The sequence below is a fragment of the Haliotis rubra genome, unplaced genomic scaffold (assembly GCF_003918875.1).
Source record: "Haliotis rubra isolate DU_JTF1 unplaced genomic scaffold, ASM391887v1 Scf805, whole genome shotgun sequence".
NCBI classification, from domain to species: Eukaryota; Metazoa; Mollusca; class Gastropoda; order Lepetellida; family Haliotidae; genus Haliotis; species Haliotis rubra.
Window position 1 is genome coordinate 113596 of NW_025767530.1, and position 17370 is coordinate 130965.

Sequence of the window (17370 nt, forward strand, 5' to 3'; positions counted from 1 at the left end):
TTGTCGCTAGAACTATTTAAACGTGTGGCCCTGTACATCCACCATCCCAACCCATATCAAGGGGACACATGTGGCCCTGTACATCCACCATCCCAACCCACGTCAAGGGGACACATGTGGCCCTGTACATCCACCATCCCAACCAACATCAAGGGGACACATGTGGCCCTGTACATCCACCATCCCAACCCATGTCAAGGGGACACATATGGCCCTGTACATCCACCATCCCAACCCATATCAAGGGGACACATGTGGCCCTGTACATCCACCATCCCAACCCACGTCAAGGGGACACATGTGGCCCTGTACATCCACCATCCCAACCCACGTCAAGGGGACACATATGGCCCTGTACATCCACCATCCCAACCCATATCAAGGGGACACATGTGGCCCTGTACATCCACCATCCCAACCCATGTCAAGAGGACACATATGGTCCTGTACATCCACCATCCCAACCCATGTCAAGGTGACACATGTGGTCCTGTACATCCACCATCCCAACCCATGTCAAGGGGACACATATGGCCCTGTACATCCACCATCCCAACCCATGTCAAGAGGACACATATGGCCCTGTACATCCACATCCCATGTCAAGGTGACACATGTGGCCCTGTACATCCACCATCCCAACCCATGTCAAGGGGACACATATGGCCCTGTACATCCACCATCCCAACCCATGTCAAGGGGACACATATGGCCCTGTACATCCACCATCCCAACCCATGTCAAGGTGACACATATGGTCCTGTACATCCACCATCCCAACCCATGTCAAGGTGACACATGTGGTCCTGTACATCCACCATCCCAACCCACGTCAAGGGGACCATGTGGCCCTGTACATCCACCATCCCAACCCATGTCAAGGGGACACATGTGGCCCTGTACATCCACCATCCCAACCCATGTCAAGGGGACACATGTGGCCCTGTACATCCTGTACATCCACCATCCCAACCCACGTCAAGGGGACACATATGGCCCTGTACATCCACCATCCCAACCCATGTCAAGGGGACACATGTGGCCCTGTACATCCACCATCCCAACCCATGTCAAGAGGACACATATGGCCCTGTACATCCACCATCCCAACCCATGTCAAGGGGACACATGTGGCCCTGTACATCCACCATCCCAACCCATCCACCATCCCAACCCACGTCAAGGGGACACATGTGGCCCTGTACATCCACCATCCCAACCCACGTCAAGGGGACACATGTGGCCCTGTACATCCACCATCCCAACCCACGTCAAGAGGACACATGTGGCCCTGTACATCCACCATCCCAACCCATGTCAAGGGGACACATGTGGCCCTGTACATCCACCATCCCAACCCATGTCAAGGGGACACATATGGCCCTGTACATCCACCATCCCAACCCACGTCAAGGGGACACATGTGGCCCTGTACATCCACCATCCCAACCCATGTCAAGGGGACACATATGGCCCTGTACATCCACCATCCCAACCCATGTCAAGGGGACACATGTGGCCCTGTACATCCACCATCCCAACCCACGTCAAGGGGACACATGTGGCCCTGTACATCCACCATCCCAACCAACGTCAAGGGGACACATGTGGCCCTGTACATCCACCATCCCAACCCACGTCAAGGGGACACATATGGCCCTGTACATCCACCATCCCAACCAACGTCAAGAGGACACATATGGCCCTGTACATCCACCATCCCAACCCATGTCAAGAGGACACATATGACCCTGTACATCCACCATCCCAACCCACGTCAAGGGGACACATATGGCCCTGTACATCCACCATCCCAACCAACGTCAAGAGGACACATATGGCCCTGTACATCCACCATCCCAACCCATGTCAAGGGGACACATATGACCCTGTACATCCACCATCCCAACCCATGTCAAGAGGACACATATGACCCTGTACATCCACCATCCCAACCCATGTCAAGAGGACACATATGGCCCTGTACATCCACCATCCCAACCAACGTCAAGAGGACACATATGACCCTGTACATCCACCATCCCAACCCATGTCAAGAGGACACATATGACCCTGTACATCCACCATCCCAACCCATGTCAAGAGGACACATATGACCCTGTACATCCACCATCCCAACCCATGTCAAGGGGACACATATGGCCCTGTACGTCAAGGGGACACATTACGGTATTCATCCTGACTACATGCCTGGTGTATACACAATCGCCGGCGCACCTGTCCATGATCCCATCTACACGACACTGTGGAGTGGTCCACTGTGATTGGAAATCTCAATGATTATTCCACATGGCAAGGAGTGTAAAGGGAATGTTCCCTTATGTAATCACCTGCTATCTTCACCGTGCAGAATTCCTCTAAATCAAAGCACTGAGACGGGGTGCGGTGTGTACCACGTGTACAGTCAGGTGATAACATATGAGGTGTCCAGTGGAACCAGTGGCCAGGATTCCGACGAGGCGTTCCCAGCGATCTGCTTCTGTCGTATATCTAGAGAGTGTAGAGTCATATTTCAGTGGGTTCATAACAAAACAAAAATATAGTAATATTTCAGTTCGAATATCCATAAGTCTGTATGTTTCCGAATGTGAGTAAGAGAGTGAGTGAGTAAGGTTTTACGCTTCTATAAGCTGTGTCCACGAAATATTAGGGCGATGGACACCAGAAATTGGTTTCACGTATTTATTGGCCTCTTCGGGGTCATAATCGGTACAAATCTTTTGGTATTCCAAACACACGAGCGGGCACGACTAAATGCAGCTATCAGTATTTAATTTCAAACTAGACTTTGCAGCAGCGTTAACGAGTAGATTACAGGTTAGTGTGTTATTAAATAGTAAGCGAAAATCAGCATTCGAACAAAAAAACATTATATAATAGTCGAAAAAATTCATTCAGGAATTAAGCAAATGCAATTTGTTTAAGTTTTTTCTTGGTCATTTGGTCGGGGAAAACTTCACACAAGCAAACGGCAAGAAGTAACTCTGACATGTAGTCAGCAGTTCTCAGCCATAACGCTTTTTAATACACATGAAATCGGATGATATAGAAACAGCTACATAGCAGGCATTTTCGTCTTGAAAGTATTTGAAATACATATTTGTGGAAATATTCTCTGAAGATGTCATGTTTGTAAATATGTTAGGCGCTAATCTGAAACTAAACATGGCAGTCTGCAAATGTCTCCCTGGCCTTTCTTCCACTGGCAGTCAGAAGAGGTGCTGTGTACGAAGATCACCGGAGATTAACGGCGATTAGCGAACTCTAAGGTGTCGGCCGGTGATATTTCACATTCGTCCATCTTGACTTTTGTTAATTTGTCGTTGAAAATTAAAGGTAAATTGGTTAAACATTCTCTAACACACCTGCACTTTACAAACAAGAAGCGCAACTGTGGCGGAAATAACCCTCAGGCGTATAACACCGATCTGTGTAGTGCCCAGTCAGGGTAGTAAGGTAGTCACGTGACTTGGGTGTTGCACGGGGTAGACAGAGTGTCAGGACACCAATCATACTGATTACATCGGAGGTTTCATACAATGTTGTTAGTTAACATATTAATCATGCATGAAAAATCCTTCATATATCTGAAACAGCTGTTTGATTTTACACGAGGTACTAGATTATGTATGGCTTGTAACAACAGGGGCTAGGGAGACAGGGGCTAGAGGTACTAATTAGTGGCTTGTAACAACAGGGGGGCTAGGGAGGGGGGCTAGAGGTACTAATTAGTGGCTTGTAGACAACAGGGGGCTTGGGGGGACGGGGGCTAGAGGTACTAATTAGTGGCTTGTAACAACAGGGGGCTAGGGGACTAGGGGCTAGAGGTACTAATTAGTGGCTTGTAACAACAGGGGCTAGGGGGACAGGGGCTAGAGGTACTAATTAGTGGCTTGTAACAACAGGGGCTAGGGGGACGGGGGGTACTAGAGGTACTAATTAGTGGCTTGTAACAACAGGGGGCTAGGGGAGACAGGGGCTAGAGGTACTAATTAGTGGCTTGTAACAACAGGGGCTAGGGAGACGGGGCTAGAGGTACTAGGTGGCTTGTAACTACAGGGGGCTAGAGGTACTAGTTAGGGCTTGTAACAACAGGGGCTAGGGGGGGACGGGGGCTAGAGGTACTAATTAGTGGCTTGTAACAACAGGGGCTAGGGGAGACGACGGGGGCTAGAGGTACTAATTAGTGGCTTGTAACAACAGGGGCTAGGGGACGGGGGCTAGAGGTACTAATTAGTGGCTTGTAACAACAGGGGCTAGGGGGACGGGGGCTAGAGGGGGCTAGGGGACTAGATACTAGTGGCTTGTAACAACAGGGGGCTAGGGGACAGGGGCTAGAGGTACTAATTAGTGGCTTGTAACAACAGGGGGCTAGGGAGACGGGGGCTAGAGGTACTAATTAGTGGCTTGTAACAACAGGGGGCTAGGGAGACGGGGGCTAGAGGTACTAATTAGTGGCTTGTAACAACAGGGGGCTAGGGGGACGGGGGCTAGAGGTACTAATTAGTGGCTTGTAACAACAGGGGCTAGGGAGACAGGGGCTAGAGGTACTAATTAGTGGCTTGTAACAACAGGGGCTAGGGGGACAGGGGCTAGAGGTACTAATTAGTGGCTTGTAACAACAGGGGCTAGGGAGACAGGGGGGGGCTAGAGGTACTAATTAGTGGCTTGTAACAACAGGGGGCTAGGGGACACGGGGGCTAGAGGTACTAGTTAGTGGCTTGTAACAACAGGGGGCTAGGGGACGGGGGTACTAGAGGTACTAATTAGTGGCTTGTAACAACAGGGGGGGGAGACTAGGGGGACGGGGCTAGAGGTACTAATTAGTGGCTTGTAACAACAGGGGCAGGGGCTAGAGGTACTAATTAGTGGCTTGTAACAACAAGGAGGCTAGGGGCTAGACAGGATACCATGTATGCACCAATGTTTGTAATAGACAAAATACTCAAATTAGTGTGCTTGTAACAACGTGTTTTGTGTCAGATATTGGAATACACGGTTAACCGTACGCATGGGCGCCAGCATATATATTTATAACATGCTTATAATGTTTAATTCAAGACTGAGATCTCTCAAGAAGGTTCAAATTAAAATATATTTTCAGAACAAAACCACGAAGGAATATACATTGAGTTCTTTCAGTTGAAATTTTCACAAACCAACAAACCAAACACGAAAGAATTAAGGGACAGGAATGGTTGCTTTCCCTGAGTTGACATGAAAGTTGCAGGTTTACCTCCTAAGTTGAAGGGTTGATATTAGTATACCAGTGTTCGTATGGTTATTACACACAATGTGTTTGTTAGATATCATTCATGTTTGATTTTAAAAGGGGAAGTATTTATATTAAAACAGGTAAATATTTATTCAAGCAGATGTGTTGACCTACACAGATATATCAGTGTACACGTGTAGTCAGTCTTCACATGCTTCAACAACTGGTGTTAGTGTATTGCAGGAGGTGAATCAATGTTTCTGCGGAGACGGTTGGTCGCTGGAAGCTATTCACAAGCGCGCTCGTGTATTTCAATTAAGTATTTTTCGAGGGGTTTTAGCGGGTATTACGGCTGCAGACGTTGGGATTGGGAAGGCAATAATTAGCTTCAGGATATGGCGAGTATGACTGGCGGATTGTGAGGGATGAACTTTTTCAAACACCTTCCATGTGAACTGCCCGCTCGGCAAAGCCATTTCGTGACTGCACACCCACCCCTTTCCCCCGATCCCGAATATGGTGCCAGTTATATAAATGTAACACAGATGAAGGGAAGGGAGAAATGTAATGGGAATTGGCAAAAACCATTGAAACACTAACTGAACGCTATGAGAGACAATACTAATAGCTGTGATAAAGGTGTATCATATTTACACAAACCCGACGGGACAGTTGGTCTGGGGACCGCGTGGTCTCCCTAGAAACAATAACAAAAGGACACCAAATTAATACCAGTGCCTCAACATAGCTCATGTACGAGAAATCGAACATGAATTTTGGTCTTCCTCATCCACCTGTACACCGTGCTCCAGTGTGCTTCAGGCGAGAAATGTCGCCATCGACTGGTAAAGATGGGGCTGCGCTATGTGTCATTTACCGCCTGATGTTTTATCGCATCCCTGGATCTGCTTTGGTGCTCATGACATTAAGCTCTGGTTCACATCGCTCCCTCGTCGATTATCGGACCGCCGTATGGGTTCGTTGGTGACAGCTATATATGTCCCATGTTTGATCTATGCTGGCGGCACGGTGAGATACCTGGCCGCAGTTTATCACCCATACCCCATTAAGACACAGTATACTGACTCCGAGACTACAAGTCCTTGTTTAATCCCATTTTTTTTAAGCGCAAGGCAAATAACATTTCCATCTTTTAACTTCTTTCACTGTGACTCAGTTTAATGGAATGCATAGTGATGTGTTTATCTTATATTGCTTCTATGTATATTTTTTAAAACACACATTACAACAATGAAATGTTATTTTTCACTTCATTTTACAAGACAAGTATTATTTTTAATTTCTTTTTACAAGAAAGCAGGAGTGAAAGTGTTCGTTGCTTGTTGCCTCCCACCGCCGTGCCAGCGTCAAGGCCAGTCTCACCTCACAATTGATGTGGGGGTCATGGCCCCGTGAGCTGACATTACCGCACATGTATGTACCTGAATAACAAGCTATATTCTCTCGGGACAATCAGCACACCTGAGATTGAGACAATTACCTGGCAGGTAAATAGCAAAGTTGAAACATCACCTTCTCCCCACGCCGGGACAGTGGCGGCGGTGTAGACACCACGACAGTCATTTGCGTGTTTGTTGAAAAACTGACCCTGTAATGGAATGTACCTTCCCGTGGAGGAAGCTCGGCAACATGAAAGTCAACATTTCCAAAGGACAGTGAATTGTTTCAACTTTTATTTCTTATATGATTGAGTTTCTTCATGTAACGAAAGGAGTAAATGCTCGGGTTATTCAATACCAGGATATATGGCAAGAATTATTTCATTATTCTACACCGTTCATTACGTATGCCTGATATTTACTCTCTATCAACCAGTCTTTATTTCCAGCACTGAAAGGCCATATGTCTACAGCACATACAGTGCAATAGAACAAATATATCGTACAAAATATCAGATCTATAATGCAGGATCTGATGCTGATGGTATATTTACATAACAAAACACTTCATCACTGGTTGGTTTTGAGGTGACAAGAGGATAAAAAAATATTCGAGATTCAAACAGAAATATATATTTATGCATTCTTTTCTGATATTTGCATACAATTGGCAAATAAGCAAGACATAACATTCATCTTCTTTCTCAAAGAAAGTACAATATTTACACAATCAGTGTTCCCTTGATATCCCCAAATGTCTACTATGTTTTTGTCTAAAAGATTTTTTCAGTAAGAATGAATAATATTACAATCGTAATTATTTAACTTATTATATAAACATAGTGACGAGTGCCACATTTGAAAATACGTTTCCTTGAACCTTTGCCTTAGATTATATATGAAATGACCTGGTGCTGTAACAAGTTGATCTCTAAGCATGGAAGCATACCCGCGAGACTGGACTATCTTTTGGACATCCGAGCACTATAGTACTGTCGGAAATAGAAAAAAAATGTATTTTCTCATTTATCTCTACAATTTATGTAGTTGATATGTGAAAGTGTGAAATATCTGTTAATCTAAGTTTGGCCTAACGACAGTCTCAGTGGTAGAGAGATAGGAAACGGAGAAAAGGGACTTTACTGAGGGGAAATTAGTGCAGAAATGAGCAATGCGGTTTTTTTGTTTTGCCCGATTTTACGAGTAAACATGCGTTTCTGGATATCGTATTACGCATCCCACTGAACGCCCAGTTAGGCCAAAGTGGGTTATTTCGACATATGCTATTTGCAATTGTGTAAATTTTAGGGATACAGAGTAACAGCCTAAAAACAGTATTTTTCTATTTCCGACAGTACTATAGTTATTTTTACATCTACTATTGTAAAACAAACATCATATCTTTGAAAATATGTAACTTGGCATTTTAAGACACTTTTGCCCGATTTTACGAGTAAACATGCTTTTCTGGATATGGTATTACGCATCCCACTGAACGCCCAGTTAGGCCAAAGTGGGTTATTTCGACATATGCTATTTGCAATTGTGTAAATTTTAGGGATATAGAGTAAAAGCCTAAAAACAGTATTTTTCTATTTCCGACAGTACTATAGTTATTTTTACATCTACTATTGTAAAACAAACATCATATCTTTGAAAATATGTAACTTGGCATTTTAAGACACTTTTGCCCGATTTTACGAGTAAACATGCTTTTCTGGATATGGTATTACGCATCCCACTGAACGCCCAGTTAGGCCAAAGTGGGTTATTTCGACATATGCTATTTGCAATTGTGTAAATTTTAGGGATATAGAGTAACAGCCTAAAAACAGTATTTTGTCTATTTCCGACAGTACTATAGTTATTTTTACATCTACTATTATAAAACAAACATCATATCTTTGAAAATATGTAACTTGGCATTTTAAGACACTTTTGCCCGATTTTACGAGTAAACATGCTTTTCTGGATATCGTATTACGTATCTCACTGAACGCCCAGTTAGGCCAAAGTGGGTTTTTTCGACATATGCTATTTGCAATTGTGTAAATTTTAGGGATACAGAGTAACAGCCTAAAGACAGTATTTTTCTATTTCCGACAGTACTATAAATATTTTTACATCTACTATTGTTAAAAAAACCCATCATATCTTTGAAAATATGTAACTTGGCATTTTAAGACACTTTTGCCCGATTTTACGAGTAAACATGCTTTTCTGGATATCGTATTACGTATCTCACTTAACGCCCAGTTAGGCCGAAGTGGGATATTTCGACATATGCTATTTGCAATTGTGCAAATTTTAGGGATACAGAGTAACAGCCTAAAAACAGTATTTTTCTATTTCCGACAGTACTATAGTTATTTTTACATCTACTATTGTACAAAAAACATCATATCTTTGAAAATATGTAACTTGGCATTTTAAGACACTTTTATTCAATATTTTATTCCTTTTATGTAACTAAATCTATACATACACACACACACACACACACACACACACACACACACACACACACACACACACACACACACACACACACACACACACACACCTCGTTCCTGATAACTGTGACATTTGGAGTGGAGGTATTTACACCTAAAGAGAATAGAGGATTGATATTCACGTAGTTAGATTATCTTCAGACGTCTTAAAATAATTTATTGGTCAATAAAAAGTGAAATTTGCGATTTGTCTTTAAACATTATGATTTAACATTCAATACTTAAATGAGAACAAACAGGTCCTCATTCATTCAATAAGTACATACATATGAAACAGAAAGCGTAGAACATTCATATGTGCACAGAATGGACAAAATACTTTGTTCTGTCATTCTAGAACTTTAATATGGGATTGGAAATCCGTTCCGGCAAACTTGGGCATTTTGAGTTTGGCGATATAATTTAGATGTACTCTACCGACCTGGCTGTATTAACGAAAGATTTGACCGTTCATTGGTTATTTCAGGTACAAACCATGCAGAAACCGTGATCTTGAAATAATGCTTGGTTCTGTGTGTGACCCCTGGACCCAGTCAATGCTGGAATGACAGGGACATGTGAAATGTAAGGACGGGATCACGTCCCGACGCCGTCGGACTGTGTTGAACAGAGTAATCATACATCTCTGCTGTGTTTGAGAAGAGGGTGACATGTATTGCACTGCTGGATGACTCGGCAGATAGGACGTGACAAGCACGTGGAACCCGTGTCACGTGAATGTGATGTCGTCTTCTCACAGGTCCGCGCTTTGTCGTTAAGCGCTCCAGCAGGTGCCGGTTGATCGCGGTGCGTCGCTGCATCCGGGCCTTGTGTAATGCAAGTCATGTATTGTCAAGAAATGCCACATGTTGGATGAGGGTACAATGACATAAAGGCTTTCTGAATCACAGATATAGTTTTGGTAGAAATCATATGAAAAGAATGTATTTTTTTGTAATATATGAAAACGACAAAACCCTTCACACATCCATAAACAATGAATAGAAAATATACAAAGGGGACACTTGACGATGTGCTGTAATAGTGTGAGACCACTTACCGATGTCTAATAGCAGTATTAATCGTTTTCTGTTCGTGTCTTATTATCTACATAATCGGAACGGAGGGATGTGTGTAATAATATACAATCTATGTCGACTTAGAGAACAGAATAGTGGGCTGTCATATCGGAATCTGGGTAATGTCAACCAATCATTGCTTCTAACATATCAAAATGAATTTAAATCATTATTCAAACTTGAATGTTATTTAAGCTTTATTAATCAGACGAATGTTAGGAGATGTTTACATAGATTGCATGTTCTGCACCTGCAGTGTAACGTGGGAGCTAGAAGAGTCAATATGACATGTAAACTATGTGAATATGGTTCAAATGAAAACGAAATCCACTCCACGTTTGATTGTAATGCCTCTCATTACCTTCGCAACCAATATTTGCCAGTGTACCAATGGTGATAAATAGATATTTTTCATAATGAAACACGTAATCACCCATTGTAACGACTGTCTCACTGACAGCAGTGTGACGACTGTACTGACACTGGTCTACCACTGCCCAACATAATTCAGAACCAAATACCAGTACCATCCTACTCCCATGTAAAGTACGCCACACAATCTGTCAGTGTTCCTACACTGGATAGATACACCTGACAAAGGGATGCCACTTATTACCACACCTGGACCTCAGTGGGAGAGGTGTTAGTCCCACATCCACAGGTAACACTACGGAGATACTGACTACACTATTGTCAGTGACTATTTCACAAGCAGAGAGGACAAGTGGTAAATGAGTGTGGAACGTTTCTGCTCTGAACGATTATAGGACAAAATATATCATAATTCTCCAACAACGTTAAGGTCCTGGCTAATGCGACCGTAGCACTATGACAGTCGTAAGTCTATGTTAAATGTAGGAGTTACGACAGTCGTAAGTCTATGTTAAATGTAGGAGTTACGACAGTCGTAAGTCTATGTTAAATGTAGGAGTTACGACAGTCGTAAGTCTATGTTAAATGTAGGAGTTACGACAGTCGTAAGTCTATGTTAAATGTAGGAGTTACGACTATGTTAAATGTAGGAGTTACGACAGCCGTAAGTCTATGTTAAATGTAGGAGTTACGACAGCCGACTGTTAAATGTAGGTACAGTCGTAAGTCTATGTTAAATGTAGGAGTTACGACAGTCGTAAGTCTATGTTAAATGTAGGAGTTACGACAGCCGTAAGTCTATGTTAAATGTAGGAGTTACGACAGTCGTAAGTCTATGTTAAATGTAGGAGTTACGACAGTCGTAAGTCTATGTTAAATGTAGGAGTTACGACAGTCGTAAGTCTATGTTAAAATGTTAAATGTAGGAGTTACGACAGTCGTAAGTCTATGTTAAATGTAGGAGTTACGACAGTCGTAAGTCTATGTTAAATGTAGGAGTTACGACAGTCGTAAGTCTATGTTAAATGTAGGAGTTACGACAGTCGTAAGTCTATGTTAAATGTAGGAGTTACGACAGTCGTAAGTCTATGTTAAATGTAGGAGTTACGACAGTCGTAGTCCGTAAGTCTATGTTAAATGTAGGAGTTACGACAGTCGTAAGTCTATGTTAAATGTAGGAGTTACGACAGTCGTAAGTCTATGTTAAATGTAGGAGTTACGACAGTCGTAAGTCTATGTTAAATGTAGGAGTTACGACAGTCGTAAGTCTATGTTAAATGTAGGAGTTACGACTGTCGTAAGTCTATGTTAAAGTATATGAGTTACGACAGCCGTAAGTCTATGTTAAATGTAAGTAGGAGTTACGACAGTCGTAAGTCTATGTTAAATGTAGGAGTTACGACAGTCGTAAGTCTATGTTAAATGTAGGAGTTACGACAGTCGTAAATGTTAAAATGTAGGAGTTACGACAGCCGTAAGTCTATGTTAAATGTAGGAGTTACGACTGTCGTAAGTCTATGTTAAATGTAGGAGTTACGACAGTCGTAAGTCTATGTTAAATGTAGGAGTTACGACAGTCGTAAGTCTATGTTAAATGTAGGAGTTACGACAGTCGTAAGTCTATGTTAAATGTAGGAGTTACAACTGTCGTAAGTCTATGTTAAATGAAGGAGTTACGACAGTCGTAAGTCTATGTTAAATGTAGGAGTTACGACAGTCGTAAGTCTATGTTAAATGTAGGAGTTACGACAGTCGTAAGTCTATGTTAAATGTAGGAGTTACGACTGTCGTAAGTCTATGTTAAATGTAGGAGTTACGACTGTCGTAAGTCTATGTTAAATGTAGGAGTTACGACAGTCGTAAGTCTATGTTAAATGTAGGAGTTACGACAGTCGTAAGTCTATGTTAAATGTAGGAGTTACGACAGTCGTAAGTCTATGTTAAATGTAGGAGTTACGACAGCCGTAAGTCTATGTTAAATGTAGGAGTTATGACTGTCGTAAGTATATGTTAAATGTAGGAGTTACGACTGTCGTAAGTCTAAGTTAAATATAATGACTGTCGTAAGTCTATGTTAAATGTAGGAGTTATGACTGTCGTAAGTCTATGTTAAATGTAGGAGTTATGACTGTCGTAAGTCTATGTTAAATGTAGGAGTTACGACTGTCGTAAGTCTATGTTAAATATAATGACTGTCGTAAGTCTATGTTAAATGTAGGAGTTACGACTGTCGTAAGTATATGTTAAAGGTAGGAGTTATGACTGTCGTAAGTATATGTTAAATGTAGGAGTTACGACTGTCGTAAGTCTATGTTAAATATAATGACTGTCGTAAGTCTATGTTAAATGTAGGAGTTACGACTGTCGTAAGTCTATGTTAAATGTAGGAGTTACGACTGTCGTAAGTCTATGTTAAATATAATGACTGTCGTAAGTATATGTTAAATGTAGGAGTTACGACAGCCGTAAGTCTATGTTAAATATAATGACTGTCGTAAGTCTATGTTAAATGTAGGAGTTACGACTGTCGTAAGTCTATGTTAAATATATACACCGTGGTAGCATGGCACTACGATCCAACTACGGTTAACTACGTTAAATACTACGGTCCAGTATTTGACCGTAAGATGTGACGGCGCCTTAAGTATATGGGTTACGACAGTCGTACCTTGACGACTGAAACGGGACCCAGGAGCCTACAATGGTGTTACGATAATTGGGCTTCGAGTTTATATTTTTAGCAACATTTTAAAATTTAATAATATGGAAAATGGCCTAAACATATCAAATGACAAAATTGAAAGCATAAGATAAATGATAATTATTATTCCATTTTGTGTGGAATTTTGCCTAGTGTGGAGTCAAACAACGAATTCAAACATGTTCGATTTCACACAGAAAGAGATAAGCGATTGATAGATGCACATATCGAATGTGTGGGTGAGCAACGCAGTGTCTGAAGGAGCAGTGTCAGTCAGTGTTTTGTGACTGTTGTGTCGTTGTGTCGTTGGCCCCGCTGTCTCAGCTGGATCACGCAGTTACGTCCAACGGTGTTACGTTACGTGTTCATAATTCACCTACCCATACATTAGGACAACGGTATTATTGCCACACAAGCAGCCTAACCGCATCTGTACCCGCCGCTACATAACGTGGTCATCATCTCCTTCCTCAACTCATGAGCTTGATGTCAGCCTCATGGTGTATGGTCGCTCCGTGTTCACGGGCAGGCCACATACATCAACTTTTCACCCTTCTGTTAATTAAATCTTGTGTGTTTCTGCGCAGTTTCACACCCAGCTTAAACAAATGCGACCCTCTCTCAACCTACCTCCTCGTGTGGTCAGCGAGGATCCACTCTGCCCACTTTGCGTTGTTGTGACACGTCATTTTCTACCTTGCCCTAATCTCACCTACACATGGCCCCACCTGTCTACAACATACCACACCTAACCTACCCGCCAACACTGAAAAATACGACCTGGTAATTATCAAACCGGACCATCTATAAACATTGCAAGGTGCTGTTTACAGGCTCTCACTCGGTGCTGTCCTCGCTGGGACTAGAGAGGCAGGATTACAGGTTTGTTCAAGGATGCCAACAATTCCACGTTTAAAGCGCTCATAGAGCCTGAATCAATGTCTGGGTAATTACTTTAGGTTTTAATTGCAAATATGTGGTACATTTACTGTATTTCCGCTAACAAATGTCTTAAAACAACTTTGACATTTTCAAGAAAAATTGTACCAACAGCGCTGAATTACGTGACTTTGTGTGTGCTTTGGATATCGGAAAAGAAGCTAAATGAACTTTAGGAATGAGAACATTGTAGCATATTGAAATCCAAATACATGTACAATACACGCCTCTGTTTGGGGTCAAATACATGTACAATACACGCCTCTGTGTGGGATCAAATACATGTACAATACACGCCTCTGTGTGGGGTCAAATACATGTACAATTCACGCCTCTGTGTGTGGGATTACAGGAAACGATACACTCCTCTGTGTCCTATCGCATATAATATCTCTTTATATGGTCTTACATAATTCACTAAGCAAAACGGAACGACACGGGGTGCTGAAGGGATGATGGTAGAGGTGCTGAAGGGATGATGGTAGGGGGTGCTGAAGTGATGATGGTAGAGGTGCTGAAGTGATGATGGTAAAGGTGCTGAAGGGATGATGGTAGGGGGTGCTTAAGGGATGATGGTAGAGGTGCTGACGGGATAATGGTAGGGGGTGCTGAAGGGATGATGGTAGGGGCTGAAGTGATGATGGTAGAGGTGCTGAAGGGATGATGGTAGGGGTTGTTGAAGTGATGATGGTAGAGGTGCTGAAGTGATGATGGTAAAGGTGCTGAAGGGATGATGGTAGGGGGTGCTGAAGGGATGATGGTAGAGGTGCTGAAGGGATGATGGTAGGGGGTGCTGAAGGGATGATGGTAGGGGCTGAAAGGGTGATGGTAGAGGTGATGACGGGATGATGGAAGAGGTGCTGAAGGGATGATGGTAGGGGTGCTGAAGTGATGATGGTAGGGGCTGAAGGGATGATGGTAGAGGTGCTGATGTGATGATGGTAGAGGTGCTGAAGTGATGATGGTAGGGGGTGCTGAAGTGATGATGGTAAAGGTGCTGAAGTGATGATGGTAAAGGTGCTGAAGGGATGATGGTAGGGGGTGCTGAAGGGATGATTGTAGAGGTGCTGAAGGGATGATGGTAGGGGGTGCTGAAGGGATGATGGTAGGGGCTGAAGGGATGATGGTAGAGGTGATGACGGGATGATGGTAGAGGTGCTGAAGGGATGATGGTAGGGGGTGCTGAAGGGATGATGGTAGGTGCTGAAGGGATGATGGTAGAGGTGCTGAAGTGATGATGGTAGAGGTGCTGAAGTGATGATGGTAAAGGTGCTGAAGGGATGATGGTAGGGGGTGCTGAAGGGATGATGGTAGAGGTGCTGAAGGGATGATGGTAGGGGGTGCTGAAGGGATGATGGTAGGGGCTGAAAGGGTGATGGTAGAGGTGATGACGGGATGATGGTAGAGGTGCTGAAGGGATGATGGTAGGGGGTGCTGAAGTGATGATGGTAGGGGCTGAAGGGATGATGGTAGAGGTGCTGAAGTGATGATGGTAGAGGTGCTGAAGTGATGATGGTAGAGGTGCTGACGGGATGATGGTAAAGGTGCTGAAGTGATGATGGTAGGGGCTGAAGGGATGATGGTAGAGGTGTTGAAGATGATGGTAGAGGTGTTGAAGTGATGATGGTAGAGGTGTTAAAGGGATGATGGTAGAGGTGCTGACGGGATGATGGTAGAGGTGTTGAAGGGATGATGGTAGAGGTGTTGAAGGGATGATGGTAGAGGTGTTGAAGGGATGATGGTAGAGGTGTTGAAGGGATGATGGTAGAGGTGTTGAAGGGATGATGGTAGAGGTGTTGAAGGGATGATGGTAGGGGTGTTGAAGGGATGATGATAAAGGTGTTGAAGTGATGATGGTAGAGGTGCTGAAGGGATGATGGTAGGGAGTGCTGAAGTGATGATGGTAGGGGGTGCGGAAGGGATGATGGTAGAGGTGTTGAAGGGATGATGGTAAAGGTGCTGAAGTGATGATGGTAGAGGTGCTGAAGGGATGATGGTAGGGGGTGCTGAAGGGATGATGGTAGAGGTGTTGAAGGGATGATGGTAGAGGTGTTGAAGGGATGAAGGTAGAGGTGTTGAAGGGATGATGGTAGAGGTGTTAAAGGGATGATGGTAGAGGTGCTGAAGGGATGATGGTAGAGGTGTTGAAGGGATGATGGTAGAGGTGTTGAAGGGATGATGGTAGAGGTGTTGAAGGGATGATGGCAGGGAGGCTGAAGAACGGTGGTATAGAGTGCTGGAGGAATGACGGGGGGGGGGGGGAGGTGAAGGGATTGTGTTAAGGGGCTGAAGGGATGGTTGTAGAGGTGCTGAAGTGATAATGGTAGAGGGTGCTGGAGGGATGACGGTAGGAGTGGCGAAGGGGTGATTGTACCGGTGCTAAAGGTGATGGTAGGGGGTAGGGGGCTGAAGGGATACTGGTAGGGGTGTGCTGAAGTGATGATGGTGGGGGTATTGAAGGTGATGGTAGGGGTGATGACGATATGACGGAAGCACTTGCTGAAGTTGTGATGGCAGGGATGGGGAAGGGGGCTGATGGTTGACGGTAGCAGGTACTGTTGGGATCACCGCGAGGGGCAACGTAAATGGAAAAGTCTCACGATCCTCACATTCTAAGTGGTTCAGCTGCCATAAATCTATTTCAGAGTATGGGAGTACAATCAGCGTTACGCTAAGAAGGCTTACTACAACATTAAAGCTATATGTTGTTGGTATGAGAAGCCAACGTACCCTCGCACGTGTTGGGTATCCATGGCTTCGTGTCTCCAGCGTCGCATCACTGTCATCGACCCAGTTGACAAAATATCACAGACTTCTCCTTAATCCTTCTGTCAACAATTCTACAATGTATTAAATAAAAACAAACTGGTATTAAATGTCATTTAAAATGTCATAAGCAGAAAGTTGGGGGGTTCGTTCCATGTCGTAGGACATTTATTTTTCATTTCAAAAGGTTGTGTAAATTTCCTCCTTCCTTTGACTTTTCTGTCGGTCTTTGAAAGTGTTGGCGTGGAACCAAGTCTGCGTGGAAGCACCCGCTGATTCCGTGAACACACTCCACAAACAGTTGATTCAGAAGTTGTCCACCCAGGAGAAGGGATGATGCCGGGAACATTACTGAAAGTTTAAGTCATATAACTTCAAAACTTCA